General features: G+C 50.3%; 1 pseudogene; it reads left to right on the top strand.

Moving 5' to 3' along the window:
• Nucleotides 1-17110: 17110 nt before the first annotated feature.
• LOC124552840 lies at nucleotides 17111-17228 on the top strand (annotated as a pseudogene).
• Nucleotides 17229-17933: the final 705 nt, after the last annotated feature.

Genomic DNA, 17933 nt, shown 5'->3' with positions numbered 1-17933 from the left:
AAGAGGCCCAGCAAGCTTTTTTGCTGTCTTTGATGACTCTACGGCATTGCGCTCGGAGTCGTTTGTATTCAATACAATTCGCCAACGTAGGATGGCGGCGAAAGGTGCGTAAAGCACGCCGTCGAGCACGGATAGCGTCCCTACAAGCCTCGTTCCACCAGGGGACGGAAACGCGACGTGAAGAAGAAGTAGTACGAGGTATGGAACGTTCGGCAGCATTGATAATAACAGCCGTGAGGTATTCGACCTGACTGTCACAACTGGAAAAATCGCGGTCCGGAAAGGTCGCCAGGGAGGAGTAAAGTCCCCAGTCAGCTTTCAGTATGTTCCAGCTCGAAGGACGTGGGGATGGGGTGTGGTGCAGGAGACGAACGACACAGGGGAAGTGGTCGCTCGAATAGGTGTCAGAAAGGACATACCACTCGAACCGACGGGCAAGAGTGGTAGAACAGATCGAGAGGTCCAAGTGGGAGTAGGTATGAATAGAGTCCGAGAGGAAAGTCGGGGCGCCGGTATTGAGGCAGACAAGATTGAGATGGTTGAAGACATCCGCCAAGAGTGAGCCTCTTTGACAGGATGCAGGAGAGCCCCAAAGGGGATGATGGGCATTGAAGTCGCCAAACAATAAGAACGGCGGGGGAAGCTGATCGATCAGGTGCATCATGTCAGCCCGACTAACAGCAGATGACGGTGGAGTGTAGACAGTACAAACGGAAAAAGTAAAAGCAGAAAGAGTAATGCGGATAGCTATTGCTTGGAGTGGGGTGGTCAATGGGATGGGATGGTAATATACATCGTCCCGAACGAGCAACATGACCCCACCATGAGCTGGGATACCGTCCACAGGGGCGAGGTCATACCGCTCCGAGGTATAGTGGGAAAAGGCAATACGGTCAGTCGGGCGCAACTTGGTTTCCTGGAGACCAAGGACGAGCGGACAGTGCAGGCGGAGGAGCAGTTGTAATTCCTCCCGATTAGATCGAATACCCCTTAGGTTCCAATGAAACAACGCCATTGCTAGTCAAAAAGTTGGGGGAACGAGACGGGGAAGAGCTGGTCACCTCGATGGCCGCGGAGGGCCAGGTTGCGAGGCAACAACGCTACAACTGACGGCAGGCGGATCCGGTTCCATCGACTCGTCGCCAGCTGCGGCCGCTGTCCCTGATTGTGTAGGAGGGGCCGCTTCATTTGCCGACAAAAGGCCGGCGGAACGCCTGGCAGCAGAGCGTCCCGGCGAAACTGAGGACGGCCGGGAGCAGCGACTCACGGATGAAGCGTCAGATGAAACGCGCCGGGGTGGAGAGGGGGATAGAGATTTCTTCTTGGAGGCCTTCTTGGAAGGCCGAGGAGGCACAGGGATGGTGGGCTGGACCCGAAGAAGGTCCTCACGCGCGGGGTCCGTTTTGGAACGCCGGACCTCGGAAGCTGGGGTCCGGAACGTTTCCCCGATGGACGCCTGAGAAGAGGATCGCTTCTCAGGTGGCGTGGGGGGAGGAGGAGGAGGAAGGGTGGCCCCTGGGGCAGGGGGGGTGGGGGCCGCGGGGGAGGAGGATTTGGAAGGGAGGGATTTGGGAGGCGGAGGCAGAGCCCCCTGACGGGCAGAGGAGGCGGAGGGGGGACAGGATAGAGGTGAGGATACAGCGGAAGGAGTGGACACAACTGAGGCAAACGAAGTGGCCAGTGACACGGGATGAAGGCGGTCATACTTCTTCCTGGCCTCAGAATAAGAGAGCCGATCCAAAGTTTTGAGTTCCTGTATCTTTTTCTCCTTCTGATAGGCGGGGCAGTCCGGGGACCTAGGCGAGTGGACGCCAGGACAATTAGGGCACCGAGGTGGTGGGGTGCAAGTATGTTCCTCACGAAGAGGACGTCCACAGTCGCCACAAAGGGGCTCAGCCTCACACCGGGACGACATGTGCCCAAAGCGCAAACACCTAAAACAGCGCATAGGAGGCGGGACGTAAGGTCGCACGTCGCACCGGTAGCACATCACCTTTACCTTCTCCGGGAGAACGTCCCCCTCGAAGGCGAGGATAAAGGCCCCGGTGTCGATGCGACGGTCCTTGGGGCCGCGCTGGACTCGCCGGACGAAATGCACGCCGCGGCGCTCCAGGTTGGCCCTGAGCTCCTCATCAGATTGTAGCAGGAGGTCACGATGAAAAATGACCCCCTGCGTCCTATTGAGTGCCAGATGTGGGACAATGGAGACTGGGATGTCCCCTAGGCGGTCGCACGCCTGGAGTGCCGCCGATTGTGTGGCAGAGGTGGTCTTGATAAGAACGGACCCCGATCTCATCTTGCTGAGAGCCTCGATTTCCCCGAAGACGTCCTCAATGTGTTGAACAAAGAACATGGGCTTGGAGGTGGCGAACGTCCCCCCATCTGTTCGAGAACAGACCAAATAGCGGGGGAAGTACTTCGCCCCAAGCCGGCGGGCCTGTCCCTCCTCCCATGGAGTGGCCAAGGGGGAAAGGGCAGGAGAACCAGAACTAGAAACGGTACCTTTTCTTTTGGAAGACTCGGCCGCAGAGCGACCTGATACATGTTGACGTTTCATGTGCGAAACGTCCGCCCCGATACCACCCACTCCGACCAGGGGCTCTCCCCACGGGCGCCACCCAGCCGCAGCAAGGGCCACCTGGCAGGATGACCATTGCCGGGAGTCCTGATGCCCCAAGGAGACGGGCATCTACTCCTTGGCCAACGTGGGGAGGGTGCAGCTCAGGTATCGGCAGTACGATCCCTGTGTTGTCAGGGGGCTACAACCTAGAGGGTACATGACGACCCCACCACAACGGGCTGGCTACCGTGCTGGATTTCTGGTGCCATGGAAAGTCCATCATGATCGCTAGTGCAGATGGAGAGGCACTATGGGCGTAACGTGGACAACCCATCAGGCGTTTAGGCCCAATTTGAGGAATAATGGGTATGGTGACAACGCCGGTGCAATGCTGAGTGCCAAGGTCTGAGTGCACTTAGGACCAGTGGTACACCATGTAAGGTGTCCTTCCCCAAAAGGCTCGTACTTCTGTAGAATTTTGAAAAATGGAGGTCAAACCCCAAGGGGGACCATCACATTAAGGCCAAAACATTTGAGACTCCTTTTAGTCGCCTCTTACGACAGGCAGGAATACCGCGGGCCTATTCTAATCCCCGGACCCGCAGGGGGGCCATCACCTGATTGACGGTGAATACCTCGGAATGATTTCTTCGAGCCGTTGACCGCCAGTCACACACACACACACACACACACACACACACACACAAATGGTTATTAGTAGAGAAATAATGTTGCTTATCCTATTTATTACTAATCCTATGTATTAACTACTTTAGGTGCCCATCCATGTACAGCATTTGGTGTTTTCTTGCCTAGATTGCCAGCAATATACTTATTTGCTGTCACATCTCAGCTTCCTCCTCCTGTTCCTCCTCATTGTCACTATTTTCGCTGTCACTGTGGGTATCGCTGTCCACCCTCTGGAGATTTCTGTTACGCTGCACATAGGCATGTCTGTGATGTCGTGTCCGCATATACTCTTCATGTGTTGTTTTTGAAATACTGTTTGTCAGTGCGTTTAATTGTGCCCATTGTTCCTCGTCCCTTATTGCTGTGTATATACACTCCTGGAAATGGAAAAAAGAACACATTGACACCGGTGTGTCAGACCCACCTTACTTGCTCCGTACACTGCGAGAGGGCTGTACAAGCAATGATCACACGCACGGCACAGCGGACACACCAGGAACCGCGGTGTTCGCCGTCGAATGGCGCTAGCTGCGCAGCATTCGCGCACCGCCGCCGTCAGTGTCAGCCAGTTTGCCGTGGCATACGGAGCTCCATCGCAGTCTTTAACACTGGTAGCATGCCGCGACAGCGTGGACGTGAACCGTATGTGCAGTTGACGGACTTTGAGCGAGGGCGTATAGTGGGCATGCGGGAGGCCGGGTCGACGTACCGCCGAATTGCTCAACACGTGGGGCGTGAGGTCTCCACAGTACATCGATGTTGTCGCCAGTGGTCGGCGGAAGGTGCACGTGCCCGTCGACCTGGGACCGGACCGCAGCGACGCACGGATGCACGCCAAGACCGTAGGATCCTACGCAGTGCCGTAGGGGACCGCACCGCCACTTCCCAGCAAATTAGGGACACTGTTGCTCCTGGGGTATCGGCGAGGACCATTCGCAACCGTCTCCATGAAGCTGGGCTACGGTCCCGCACACAGTTAGGCCGTCTTCCGCTCACGCTCCAACATCGTGCAGCCCGCCTCCAGTGGTGTCGCGACAGGCGTGAATGGAGGGACGAATGGAGACGTGTCGTCTTCAGCGATGAGAGTCGCTTCTGCCTTGGTGCCACTGATGGTCGTATGCGTGTTTGGCGCCGTGCAGGTGAGCGCCACAATCAGGACTGCATACGACCGAGGCACACAGGGCCAACACCCGGCATCATGGTGTGGGGAGCGATCTCCTACACTGGCCGTACACCACTGGTGATCGTCGAGGGGACACTGAATAGTGCACGGTACATCCAAACCGTCATCGAACCCATCGTTCTACCATTCCTAGACCGGCAAGGGAACTTGCTGTTCCAACAGGACAATGCACGTCCGCATGTATCCCGTGCCACCCAACGTGCTCTAGAAGGTGTAAGTCAACTACCCTGGCCAGCAAGATCTCCGGATCTGTCCCCCATTGAGCATGTTTGGGACTGGATGAAGCGTCGTCTCACGCGGTCTGCACGTCCAGCACGAACGCTGGTCCAACTGAGGCGCCAGGTGGAAATGGCATGGCAAGCCGTTCCACAGGACTACATCCAGCATCTCTACGATCGTCTCCATGGGAGAATAGCAGCCTGCATTGCTGCGAAAGGTGGATATACACTGTACTAGTGCCGACATTGTGCATGCTCTGTTGCCTGTGTCTATGTGCCTGTGGTTCTGTCAGTGTGATCATGCGATGTATCTGACCCCAGGAATGTGTCAATAAAGTTTCCCCTTCCTGGGACAATGAATTCACGGTGTTCTTATTTCAATTTCCAGGAGTGTATCTATGTCTGTATCTGTGTAATCTAAGTGTAGTGTATGTCTATTGTTCGCGTATTGCCCGCAGAAAAGAGAGTGTGTTCTGGGGAACCTTCTTCCCCGCATGTGCATGTAGGTGTCTGCCTCAGACCCCACGCGGTTTAAGTGGGTGGGATAAGGTCCGTGTCCGGTTAAGAAATGTACCATACCGCGGCTGGGACCGATATGTCTTACTCCAAACCGCTCCCTTATGTCAGGGAGGAAGTCGTGCAGTCTACGTCCATTATCACTTACATCCCACTCACCTTGCCATGTATCCAAACGCCAACTTTTAAGGTCACGTATCGTCTATATCGGCACACCGGTTATTGTGTGTACCTTATCTAGTCTCCCCACCTTTAACCAGTACCTAGCAGCTCTGCATATGATCGTGATATCTATGGGGCATATTCCGAGCTCCACACACAGTGCATCCGCTGAGGTGGTAGTGGAGGCTCCAGATAGCCTAAGTAGGACACTTTTCTGCCCTCGTCTGACCGATGCTTTGTTGGTGACCACGTTCAGTCTATGTGCCCACGTGCTAGCTGCAAAGCTGAGTACTGATTCGAAGAGCGCACAGTGGTATGTACGTATGACTGGTAGAGGTAGTCTGTACTGTTTTGAATTTAGCCCCGCCAGTTTCTGGAGTATTTTTTCTGCTTTGTCTGTTGTTAGCCTTATGTGTTCGTGGAAATTCAATTTTTCATCTATCTGTACCCCAAGATAGCGCGTAATGTGTGCTCGTTTGATGTTTGTGTCCCCAATTTTAACCGAAGGATTCCTTTGGAGTGATCCTTTCAGTAAAGTGTATGTTGTTTTGTTTTCGGCTATCCTGAGTTTGTTGCTGTGACACCACTGAGTAATTGTTTGTAGTAATCCACTGGCTTTCTCTTCTAACTGGGCTCTGTTGGTTGCAGTGCCTACAACTAATAGGTCATCTGCGTAGGCGACAATTCCCTCTGACCTGTCATCCCCATCCAGAAGTTGTAGGAGGGGTTCGATTGTTATGTCCCAGAAGATGGGGCCGCAGATCGACCCTTGAGGAGAGCCTTTGCTAATTCTTTTAATTACTTTCCGGCTGTCCATCTGCCATTCGACTACTCGGTCTTTACAGTAGTCCAGAAAACTGTTGCACAGTGATTGCGGTACCTCCAGATGTCTTAGCCTCTGAAACAGTGTGGGCCACCAAAGATTATCAGACGCCCCGGCAATGTCAATCATTATTGCCATGGCGTATTTCTGTTTTGTGGTGTTAACTATGTGCAGGGCCTGGTTGATGGCATCATCTATTGATCTGCCAGATCTGAAGCCGAATTGGTGTTGGCCCATACCCCTGAGAGCTCTGTGTGTTTGCAGGCGCTTACACAGTAGCTTCTCCTGAATCTTTGCTAGAGTGTTTATTAGGCATATTGGCCTGTAAGTCTTTGGATCTGAAGGATCCCTGTCCGCTGATTTCTTAATAATGACTGCTTTGGAGGTTTTCCATACTGTAGGTACCCTGCCCAGCCGTAAGGCATCGTTCAGTAACGTTGTTAGGTAGGTGGTGACCTGCGGTGCTAGTTTTTTCAGTGTTTCCGAGTGGATACCATCTGGTCCAGGTGCTTTTTTGTTTTTGAGCTCTGAGATTGCTAGCGCAACCTCTCCTTGCGCAAAAGGACAGGTGACAGTTGCAGTGTTGTATGGCGTGTGTAGGTTTTCTCTTAGTGTTGCATGATATTGTGTGTCTGTAGTGATAACGTCGTCAGGGAGCAGTTTATACAGCAGAAACTCCGCTGTATTCCTCCATCCCCTCGTCATCGTGCCGTCATCCTGCCTTAGCGTTCCCAGAACTAGTGGGGTTTTTATCTTCTCTGTCAGTATTTTGTATGGTTCCCCCCATATATTTTGCTATGTTTGTGTTGTTACAAGTAGCTCCCATTGTTTTCTACGCGTGTTGTGTAGGGTCTGTCTATATAAGTCTTGTGCATGCCTATATGCTTCAAGTCTTATTCGTCTGTCCCTATCTGTTATCGCCCTTTGATATAATTTTCGTTTGCATCTTGCGTCTTGTTTGAGTCTCGTGAGTTCGTTGGTCCATGGTACTGGTGAGCAATTTGTGTTCTTTGCTGTCGGTATTGAAGTGTTTTGTGCATGTTGTACTACCTGTGTTATCTTGTTTGCTCTATAATCGATACTTCCATTGATGTTTTCTAGATCGTGTCGTTGGATAATCTCCGTTAATTTGTTCCAATCTGCTTTGTGCAACAGCAAGTGTCTGGTGTGTGATTTGGTCATTGTGTTCTGAGCGTGAGTTAGTGTGTATGTTATGACATTATGATCAGTATTGGTTATGTTGTCGTGAACAGTCCAGTTTGTTACGTATGCCCTTGCTGCATTATTTGCTAGCGTGAAGTCGATATTACTGCTCGTACCATCGAACCCTGCATATGTTGGTATATGTCCATCCGTATTCATTACATGTAAATGTGTTTCTTGTATTAGATCGGTGATTATGCGTCCTCTGTCATCTGTTCTGTCTGAGTTCTGGAGGATCGATCTGGAATTAATGTCAGCACTTATCACTAATTTTTTGCCTCTGGCATACATTACTAGGTATCTGATGTAGTCTGCGTACGGCTGTATTTGATGGCTGTATTGGGCGTACATGGATGCAATAACCCATGTGACGTTCCCGTTAGTTATCTCTACGGTAACCGAGTGTTGATTGCATAACTGTGTTACCTTAATTATGTTACAAGTTCTATTTAGAATTACTATTGCAGCCTTACAGTCCTTGCTGCCTGTTAATGTGGTAGCATGTTTTGGTAGACATATCAGTTGCCCGTTTCTGTTATAAGGTTCTTGTAAGCACATGATGTCTGCCTGCAAGTCTTGTGCTATTTTAGGGACTTCCGCGCTGACTGTCGTGCTATTTTTTGTATTATGTTGTAAGATATTCATTTTTTGTCTATGTGTCCTGGGTGTTTTACGTGTACAAAACATTTACTGCCAGTCTGTGAGTAATCGAAATATGTTCGTCCGTGTGCTCTTACAGGATCTATATATATCTTGTCCAAGTCGAAAGATTCTGACCTGCGCAGGCAGACCTGGAGCATATCCATGCTCGAGGCAGGATTAGAACCTGCCACCATAGCAGCAGCGCGGTTCCGGACTGAAGCGCCTACAACCGCTCGGCCACAACGGCTGGCTATGTCGTAAGATGTTTGACATGTCTCAAGGACGTGACTGAACAAGATAGTCGTGACCCTAAAACTAAATTCCGCCCGAACAGGCCCTGTAGACTCAACATTACCGACCGGCCGCCGTGTCATCATCACCCCCACAGGCGTCACTGGATGCGTATATGGAGGGGCCTGTGGTCAGCACACCGCTCTCCCGGCCTTATGTCAGTTTCCGGGACCGGAGCCGCTACTTCTCAGTCAAGTAGCTCCTCAGTCTGCCTCACAAGGGCTGAGTGCACTCCACTTGCGAACAGCACTCGGCAGAGCGGATGGTCAACCATCCAAGCACTAGCCCAGCCCAGCAAAGTCGTGACCCTAAAAGGTCCAATATTACAAACGTGAATAAGACGTTGTCCAGTCACATTCATGTGAGTATAAATCGCAAGCTGTTGCAGCGTGTGCCGCTGCGATTCGTGCAGGAAGGGAGTCAGTGAGGTTCTGGGAGGCACCGACAGGGATGTGGAGCCGTGTCGACTCTAGGTTTATCGATTGAAGATCCTTGACGCGAACATCACGATCGAGGTAGTCCCAAAGATTCTCGATTGGGTTTAAATTCGCGGAGTTGCGTGGCCAGAGGAGTACAGTAAACTCATTCTGTTGCTCTTCAAACCACACACGTACACCAGTGTGACACCTTGCGTTGTCTTGCTGATAGATGCCATCGTGCCCAGAAGAACGAGATCAGCCAGGGAATGTCAGGAAGAGATGCCCCAGACCATATCTGTTGCAGAAGTAATGAGTGTGATGGGCAAACATCTACGAGGGTCACTCCAAAAGAAATGCATACTATTTTTGTAAAAATTGAGTTTCATTCTACATGTTTGAAAATTTTACAGTGTGTAGATGCATCCTTCCTGCCTGTTTTCAAACTTAGTTCAACCTGTTCCCGTGAGTGGCGCCGTCACAACATGTCTTCAAGATGGCTGCTACACTTGACATTCGTCAGAAGCAACGTGCTCTCATAGAATTATTGTGCTATGAAAACGAGACAGTGGGAAACATCCGCAAGAGGTTGAAAAAGGCGTAAGGCGATGCTGCTGTCGATCTCAGTACAGTTAGTCGGTGGGCAAGCAGGTTACGTGATGAAAGCGGGCACGGCAATATTGAGGAATATCCTCGCAGCGGCAGACCTCGTACTGCACACACTCCAGACAATGTGCAGAGAGTTAAAGGAATTGGTGACTGCTGACAGACGCATCACAGTGAACGAATTGTCACGCTACGTTGGGATAGGGGAAGGAAGTGTTTGCAGAATACTGAAAGTATTGGCATTAAAATTGGTTTGTGCCAGGTGCGTTCCCAGGATGTTGACAGTGGCTCACAAAGAAACAAGAATAACGGTATGTAGCGAACTTTTGGAACAGTACGAGAATGGTGGAGATGAATTTCTTAGAAGAATGGGTGATGAAACATGGCTCCATCATTTTTCAACAGAGACGAAGAGGCAATTCACCCAAGAAAAAAAATATTCAAAACCCCACCTTCTGGTGTTTTTCGATTTCAAAGGACTCTTGCTTGTGGACATCGTACCAAGTGGAACCACCATAACTTCTGATACATATGTGTTCGACCACATCGGCAAAAGCAGGATGTTTTGCTGTTGCGTGACAAGGCACGGCCACATGTCAGCCAAAAAACCATGGAAGCGGTCACAAAACTCGGATGGACAACACTGAAACACCCGTGTTACAGTCCTGACCTGGCTCCATGTGACTATCATCTGTTTGAGAAACTGAAAGACTCTCTTCGTGGAACAAGGTTTGAAGATGATGTCTCCCTTGTGCACGCTGCCAAACAGTGGCTCCAACAGGTTGGTCCAGAATTTTGCCGTGCGGGTATAGAGGCGCTGGTTCCAAGATGGCGTAAGGCAGTTCAGACGGATGGAAATTATGTGGAGAAATGAAAATATTGTTCCTAAAGGATGTATCTACACACTGTAAAACTTTTAAATATGTAGAATGAAAGATGGATTTAAAAAAAAAAAATAGTGTGCGTTTCTTTTGGAGTGACAGTCGTATTAGGCGCACTACAAATGTAGTGGTGTGGACATGTTGGGAATGTGGGTCTCACGGGGAGCGTGCAAGGGATACGTCCCTGCAGTCGCACTATGCTCTGCGCCCTCGGTGGCTCAGATGGATAGAAAGACTGCCATGTAAGCAGGAGATCCCAGGTTGGAGTCCCGGTCAGGGCACACATTTTCAACTGTTCTCGTTGATGTACAGGGTGATTCAAAAAGAGTACCACAAGTTTAAAAATGTGTATTTAATGAAAGAAACATAATATAACCTTCTGTTATACATCATTACAAAGAGTATCTAAAAAGGTTTTTTTTTCACTCAAAAACAAGTTCAGAGATGTTCAATATGGACCCCTCCAGACACTCGAGCAATATCAACCCGATACTCCAACTCGTTCCACACTCTCTGTAGCATATCAGGCGTAACAGTTTGGATAGCTGCTGTTATTTCTCGTTTCAAATCATCAATGGTGGCTGGGAGAGGTGGCCGAAACACCATATCCTTAACATACCCCCATAAGAAAAAATCGCAGGGGGTAAGATCAGGGCTTCTTGGAGGCCAGTGATGAAGTGCTCTGTCACGGGCTGCCTGGCGGCCGATCCATCGCCTCGGGTAGTTGACGTTCAGGTAGTTACGGACAGATAAGTGCCAATGTGGTGGCGCTCCATCCTGCTGAAATATGAATTGTTGTGCTTCTTGTTCGAGCTGAGGGAACAGCCAATTCTCTAACATCTCCAGATACTGTAGTCCAGTTACAGTAGCACCTTCGAAGAAAAAGGGACCAAAAACTTTATTGGCTGAAATGGCACAGAAAACGTTCACCTTAGGCGAGTCACGTTCATACTGAGTTGTTTCCCGCGGATTCTCAGTGCCCCATATACGGACATTGTGACGGTTGACTTTCCCGTTAGTGTGGAAAGTTGCTTCATCACTAAACACAATCTTTGAAACGAAAGATTCATCTGTTTCCATTTGAGCAAGGATAAAATCACAGAAATCGATTATTTTAATCTTATCAGCTGCAGACAGTGCTTGAACCAATTTCAGACGATAAGGTTTCATAACTAACCTTTTTCGTAGGACTCTCCATACAGTTGATTGTGGAATTTGCAGCTCTCTGCTAGCTCTGTGAGTCGATTTTCCTGGGCTGCGAACAAATGCTTGCTGGATGCGTGCTACATTTTCGTCACTCGTTCTCGGCCGTCCAGAACTTTTCCCTTTGCACAAACACCCATTCTCTGTAAACTGTTTATACCAACGTTTAATACACCACCTATCAGGAGGTTTAACACCATACTTCGTTCGAAATGCACGCTGAACAACTGTCGTCGATTCACTTCTGCCGTACTCAATAACACAAAAAGCTTTCTTTTGAGCGGTCGCCATCTTAACATCAACTGACGCTGACGCCTAGTCAACAGCGCCTCAAGCGAACAAATGTACAACTAAATGAAACTTTATAGTTCCCTTAATTCGCCGACAGGTAGTGCTTAGCTCTGCCTTTTGTCGTTGCAGAGTTTTAAATTCCTAAAGTTGTGGTATTCTTTTTGAATCACCCTGTATATCAACGCCTGTTTGCAGCTAGGGTGTCGACTTAATTATCATTCCATTCTGTTGCGCGGCGTTTGGTTTCAGAAGTTTCAGGCCGCGCACGCCAACGGTCATCAGTCCGATGGCGCATAAAACGTGATTCATGCGAAAAGGGAACTCGTCGCCACTCGATGGATGTCTAGTTAGCGATGTGCAGATCCCAGCCTTCGTCACCGATGAACAAGTCACCATGGGTGCATGAGCCAGGCGCCAGCTGCGGTGACCCAGGGTGCAGCACGGTTGCCTCGGCGCCGGTTTTGGATAAAGCTATTTTGACGTGCTCGGCATGCGAGTACTTTCGCCACGAACACACTACAAACTTAACCGTTTCGGAAATGTTAAATGATCGTGCCCTTTTGACCGTCAATACACTCATACTCATAAATTAGGGATAATGCTGATAAATGGTGAAACAACGCTCTGGTCGGTGGTTTCCGGGTTTAAATCACCTCGTGGTATCACCATGCGGTGCATTTGACCTGCAGTCGTCGCACGGTGGTGCTGGCAGCAGTCCACATACGCAGAGGTGTGTTGGTGCATGTCAGAGTATGGTGCAGCGAGTAAGTGTGCAGACGTTTTCAGGCGTGCTAATGGTGACTGTGTGTTGAAAATGGCTCAAAAAACACATATTGATGATGTTATGAGGGGTAGAATACTAGGGCGACTGGAGGCTGGTCAAACACAGCAGGTCGTGTGCCACAAAGTGTGATGTCAAGATTATGAAAACGATTCCAGCAGACAGGAAACGTGTCCGGGCGCTGGAGTATGGGACGTCCACAGCGTACAACACCACAAGAAGACCGATATCTCACCATCAGTGCCCGCAGACGGTCACGGAGTACTGCAGGTAGCCTTGCTTGGGACCTTACCGCAGCCACTGGAACAGTTGCCTCCAGACACAGTCTACAGACGACTGAACAGACACGGTTTATTCGCCCAGAGACCTGCAAGGTGCATTCCACTGGTCACAGGAGAGGCCGGTCGGAGTGGCCGAGCGGTTCTAGGCGCTATAGTCTGGAACCGCGCGACCGCTACAGTCGCAGGCTCGAATCCTGCCTCGGGCATGGATGTGTGTGATGGCTTTAGGTTTAAGTAGTGCAAAGGTCTAGGGGACTGATGACCTCAAAAGTTAGGTCCCTTAGTGCTCAGACCCATTTGAACAGGAGAGCCCGTAAAGCCTGGTGTCAAGAACACAGTTCATGGTCATTCGAACAGTGGTCTCAGGTTATGTTCACGGAGAAGTACAGGTATAGTCTCGCCGGGTTTACGTCTGGCGTGAACCAGGAACCAGATACGACACCCATAATGTTCTTGAAATGGACCTGTATGGAGGTCTTGGTTTGATGGTGTGGGGTGGGATTATGATTGGTGCATTTACACCCTGGCATGTCTTCGACAGAGGAACTGTAACAGGTCAGGTGTATCAGGATGTCACTTTGCACCAGTATGTCCGTCCGCCTTTTCAGGGTGCAGTGGGCCCCTCATTTCTCCAGATAGATAACGCACGGCGCCACCGAGCTGCCATAGTGGAAGAGTACCATGAAACAGAAGATATCAGGCCTGCCTGTCCTCCAGACCTAAACCCCATCGAACACGCCTGAGATGCTCTCGGTCGACGTTTCGCTGCACGTAATCAAACCCTTAGGACACTTCAGGAGCTCCGACAGGCACTGGTGCAAGAATGGGAGGCTATACCCCAGCAGCTGCTCGACCACCTGATCTAGAGTATGCCAACCCGTTGTGCGGCCTGTGTACGTGTGCACGGTGGTCATATCCCATATTGATGTCGGGGTACACGCGCAGGAAACAGTAGCGTTTTGTAGCACGTGTCTTTCTGGACGGGTTTCTCAACTTATCAGCAATATCGTGGACTTACAGATCTGCGTCTTGTGTGTTCCCTATGTGCCTATGCTGTTAGCGCCAGCTTTGTGTAGGGCCACGTTGTGTGGCACCACATTCTGCAATTATCCTTCATTTATGAGCATCAGTGTACATCGGCGCGTTTCCGCATTACGACTACTAGTGCACTGTTTTCTGTGTTCCCCCAACACACTTTATATACCCCCCACTGTGCTGCTTCCTGCCTACTGTGAGTGGTTATTGCACGTTCACGTCGAACATTGGGGTTGGTCTCATTAATGTGACTGGGCCCTGTATATGAAGTGAATCTAAACAGGTAAATGAAACAGCTGTAATTGTACACTGAAACGCCAAAGAAAGTGGTATCGGCATGCGTAGTCAGTTACAGAGATATGTAAACAGGCAGAATACGACGCTGGAGTCGGCAACGCCTATATAAGACAACAAGTGTCTGGTGCAGTTGATAGATCGGCTACTGCTGCTACAATAGCAGGTTACCAAGATTTAAGTGAGTTTAAACGTGGTGTCATAGTCGCCGCACGAGCAATGGGACACAGCATCTCCGAGGAAGCGATGAAGTGGGGAATTTCCCGTACGACCATTTCGCGAGTGTACCGTGAATATGAGGAATTCGGAAAAACATCAAATCTCCGTCGTCGCTGCGGCGGGAAAAGCATCCTGCGAGAACAGGGCCAACGACGACTGAAGATAATCGTTCAACGTCACAGAAGTTCAACCCTTTCGCAAATTGCTGCGCATTTCAATGCTGGACCATCAACGAGTGTCAGCGTGCGAACCATTCAACGAAACATCATCGATATGGGCTTTTGGAGCCAAAGGCCCATAAGTGCACACTTAATGACTGTACGACACAAAGCTTTACGCTTCGCCTGAGCCCGTCAACACCGAAATCGGACTGTTGATGACTGGAAACATGTTGCCTGGTCGAACGAGTCTCGTTTCAAATTGTACGGAACGGATAGATGTGTACGGGTATGCCGAAAATCTCACGAATCCATGGACCCTGCATGTAAGTAGGGGACTGTTCAAGGTGGTGGAGGCTTTGTAATGGTGTGGGGCATGTGCAGTTGGAGTGATGTGAGACCCCTGATACGCCTACATACGACTCTGACATGTGACACGTATGTAAGCATCCTGTCTGATCACCTGCATCCATTCATGTCCATTGTGCATTGCGACACCCCGCACGTCCACAACTGCTTCAGAGTGGGTCGAGGAAAACTCTTCTGAATTTAAACACTTCCACTGGCCACAAGACCCGCCCAGACATAAACATTATTGAGTATATCTGGAATGCATTGCGACGTGTTGTTCAGAAGATACCTCCACCCTGTCGTACTCTTACGCATTTATGGACAGCCCTGCAGGATTCGTGGCGTCAGTTCCCTGCAGCTCTACTTCAGGCATTAGTCGATTCGATGCTACGTCGCGCTGCGTCACCTTTGCGTGCTAGCGGGGGCACTAAACGATATTATGCAGTTATACCAGTTTCTTTGGCTCTTCAGTGTACAAACTAATTTTTTTAACTCAGCACATGAAACTACAGTAGATGAAACAGAGGAAAAATGGGGCATGTGAGTGTGAGGGGTAATTTACAAAGTGATTTGGTTCAAATGGCTCTGAGCACTATGGGACTTAACATCTGAGGTCATCAGTCCCCAAGACTTAGAACTACTTAAACCTAAGAACATCACACACATCCATGCCCGAGGCAGGATTCGAACCTGCGACCGTGTGGGTCGTCTACTGCAGAGTCCTATGTTCAGCAATGTTCGCTGACAGAATGCAAAGTAACACTTGTGCCGTTAGCAGCATTGTACTATGTCGCGATATCTGCCACAGACGGCCGCCTATCCTGCCTACAAAGCGGGCAAGCCCCCGACCTCCACTTTCTGTGACGAGGCGTGGATGTCCAACATCTGCTCGTGGTCTGGCCGTCGTTCTTTCCATAGACCCTCACGACAGGTGGTCGCAAACAGCCGACGAGATTCGCCGTTCTCAAGAGGCGCGTTCCGAGGCGCTGGGCCACTATAATCTGCCCTTTGTCAAAGTCGCTTCTGTCTGTGATTTTTGCCATTAAAATAAATGTAAATGTCGTGTGACTAGGGCCTCCTGTCGCGTGGACCGTTTGCTGGATGCAAGTCTTTCGATTTGACACCACTTCGGCGACTTGCGCGTCGATGGGGGTGAAATGATGATGATTAGGACAACACAACGCCCAGTCCCTGAGCGGAGAAAATCTCCGACCCAGCCGGGTTATCGAATCCGGGCCTTTTTTTTTCGGTATTGTTCGTTGCATTTGTTGGGTGCGGATGTCCCATGACACCCGTTAAAGTTCAGTGTTGAGCCGTTCACTCAGTTTTTTATTGCAGAGGGCACCTAACCCTCTGACCGAACACGCTGAGCTATCGCGCCGGTGGCCATTAGGATTGACATTCTGTCACACTGACCACTCAGCTACTGGGGGCGGACATTTTTCCGATTTATCCTCGCTAGAATGGGTCGCCGTTCGCGCTGCTGCGCTTACTCTAAGGAACAAAACAAAAGAAGGCGCACACCAAACAGTTAAGTAAATTGGTCACAAACTGATATTTGTACAGGTATCGACGGACACTGTAAAATTGTAAACTCTGGCGTGTGGTGGATGAACGTGTGACGCTGTAGCACAATTTCACTGCACAGGTGGCAAGGATAGTAAAGAGGGAACATATAGATACAACCGAGCGAGGTGGCGCATTTGGGAGGACGACGGTTCAATCCCGTCTCCAGCCGTCCTGATTTAGGTTTTCCGTCATTTCCCTAAATCGTTTCAGGCAAATGCCGGGATGGTTCCTTTTAAAGGGCACGGCCGATTTCCTTCCCCATCCTTCCCTAACCCGAGCTTGCGCTCCAATGACCTCGTTGTCGACGGGACGTTAAACAACACTAACCTAACCTAACCTATAGATACCAGCGCATAAAGTCCTTGCGAATTTCACCCCGTGTACTCAGTTGGACAGTAACTATGCCCATCAGACAGGTGCGTGACTAATATACGCAGATGTCAGCATTTGAGAGAGGACGTGTAGTTAGGCTCAAAGAAGCTGGTTGCAGTGATCGGTGAATCACTCAACATTTTAATAGCAGCGATGCCGTTATTCGACGATGTTCACAGGAATGGGTTGACGATGACCGAACAGTTAACAGGGAAGAAGTGTACGTAGAGAGACAACAGAACGTGATGTACGAGCAGTCGCCAGGCATGTCTCAGAGGCCCGGATTCGTCATTAGCATCGGTCCTACGTGCTTGTGCTTCAGTGACCACAAAGACCATTAATAGGCGGCTCATAGAAAGGGGGTAGGCAACGGCCTTGCCGCAGTGGATACAACGGTTCCCGTGAGATCACCGAAGTTAAGCGCTGTCGGGCGTGGCCGGCACTTGGATGGGTGACCATCCGGGCCGCTATGCGCTGTTGCCATTTTTCGGGGTGCACTCAGCTTCGTGATGCCAATTGAGGAGCTACTCGACCGAACAGTAGCGGCTCCAGTCAAAGAATACCATCATAACGACCGGGAGAGCGGTGTGCTGACAACACGACCCTCCTACCCGCATCCTCAGCGGAGGATGACACGGCGGTCGGATGGTCCCGATGGGCCACTTGTGGCCTGAAGACGGAGCGCATAGAAAGGGGGTTGAACTCATGGCACTGCTTGTGTCGACTAATATTGACCTCTGTACCCCAACAAGACAGTTTCCTGTGGTGTGGGCAGTTTCGGCCTGTAATCTCATTGAATGGAGTAAATTTGTCTTCAGTGATGAACGCGCTCCGGAATGAATCCTGATGACCAGCGAAGGCGAGTCTAAAGACGTCCCGGACAGGCGTGGGATACCAGCCTGCTTATCGCCCGCCATACGGCAGGACGACGAAGAGTAATGGTCTGGGTTGCCATGTCTTTTCATAGCAGGACCCTATGGTTGTCATCCATGGCACACTTGCAACACAGAGGCACGTCGACCATGTTCTACTCGCCGTTTTGTTGCCGTTCGTGGCAAGCCACCTTGGGTTCTCATTTCAGCAAGGTAATACCCACTCGTATATGGCGCGAGTTTCTACTGATTGTCACCGAGCGAGGTGGCGCAGTGGTTAGCACACTGGACTCGCATTCGGGAGGACGACGGTTCA

Source organism: Schistocerca americana, chromosome 10 (assembly GCF_021461395.2).
Source record: "Schistocerca americana isolate TAMUIC-IGC-003095 chromosome 10, iqSchAmer2.1, whole genome shotgun sequence".
NCBI lineage: Eukaryota > Metazoa > Arthropoda > Insecta > Orthoptera > Acrididae > Schistocerca > Schistocerca americana.
Note: the sequence above shows the minus strand (reverse complement) of the source record. Positions and strands in the feature narration are given on the sequence as shown.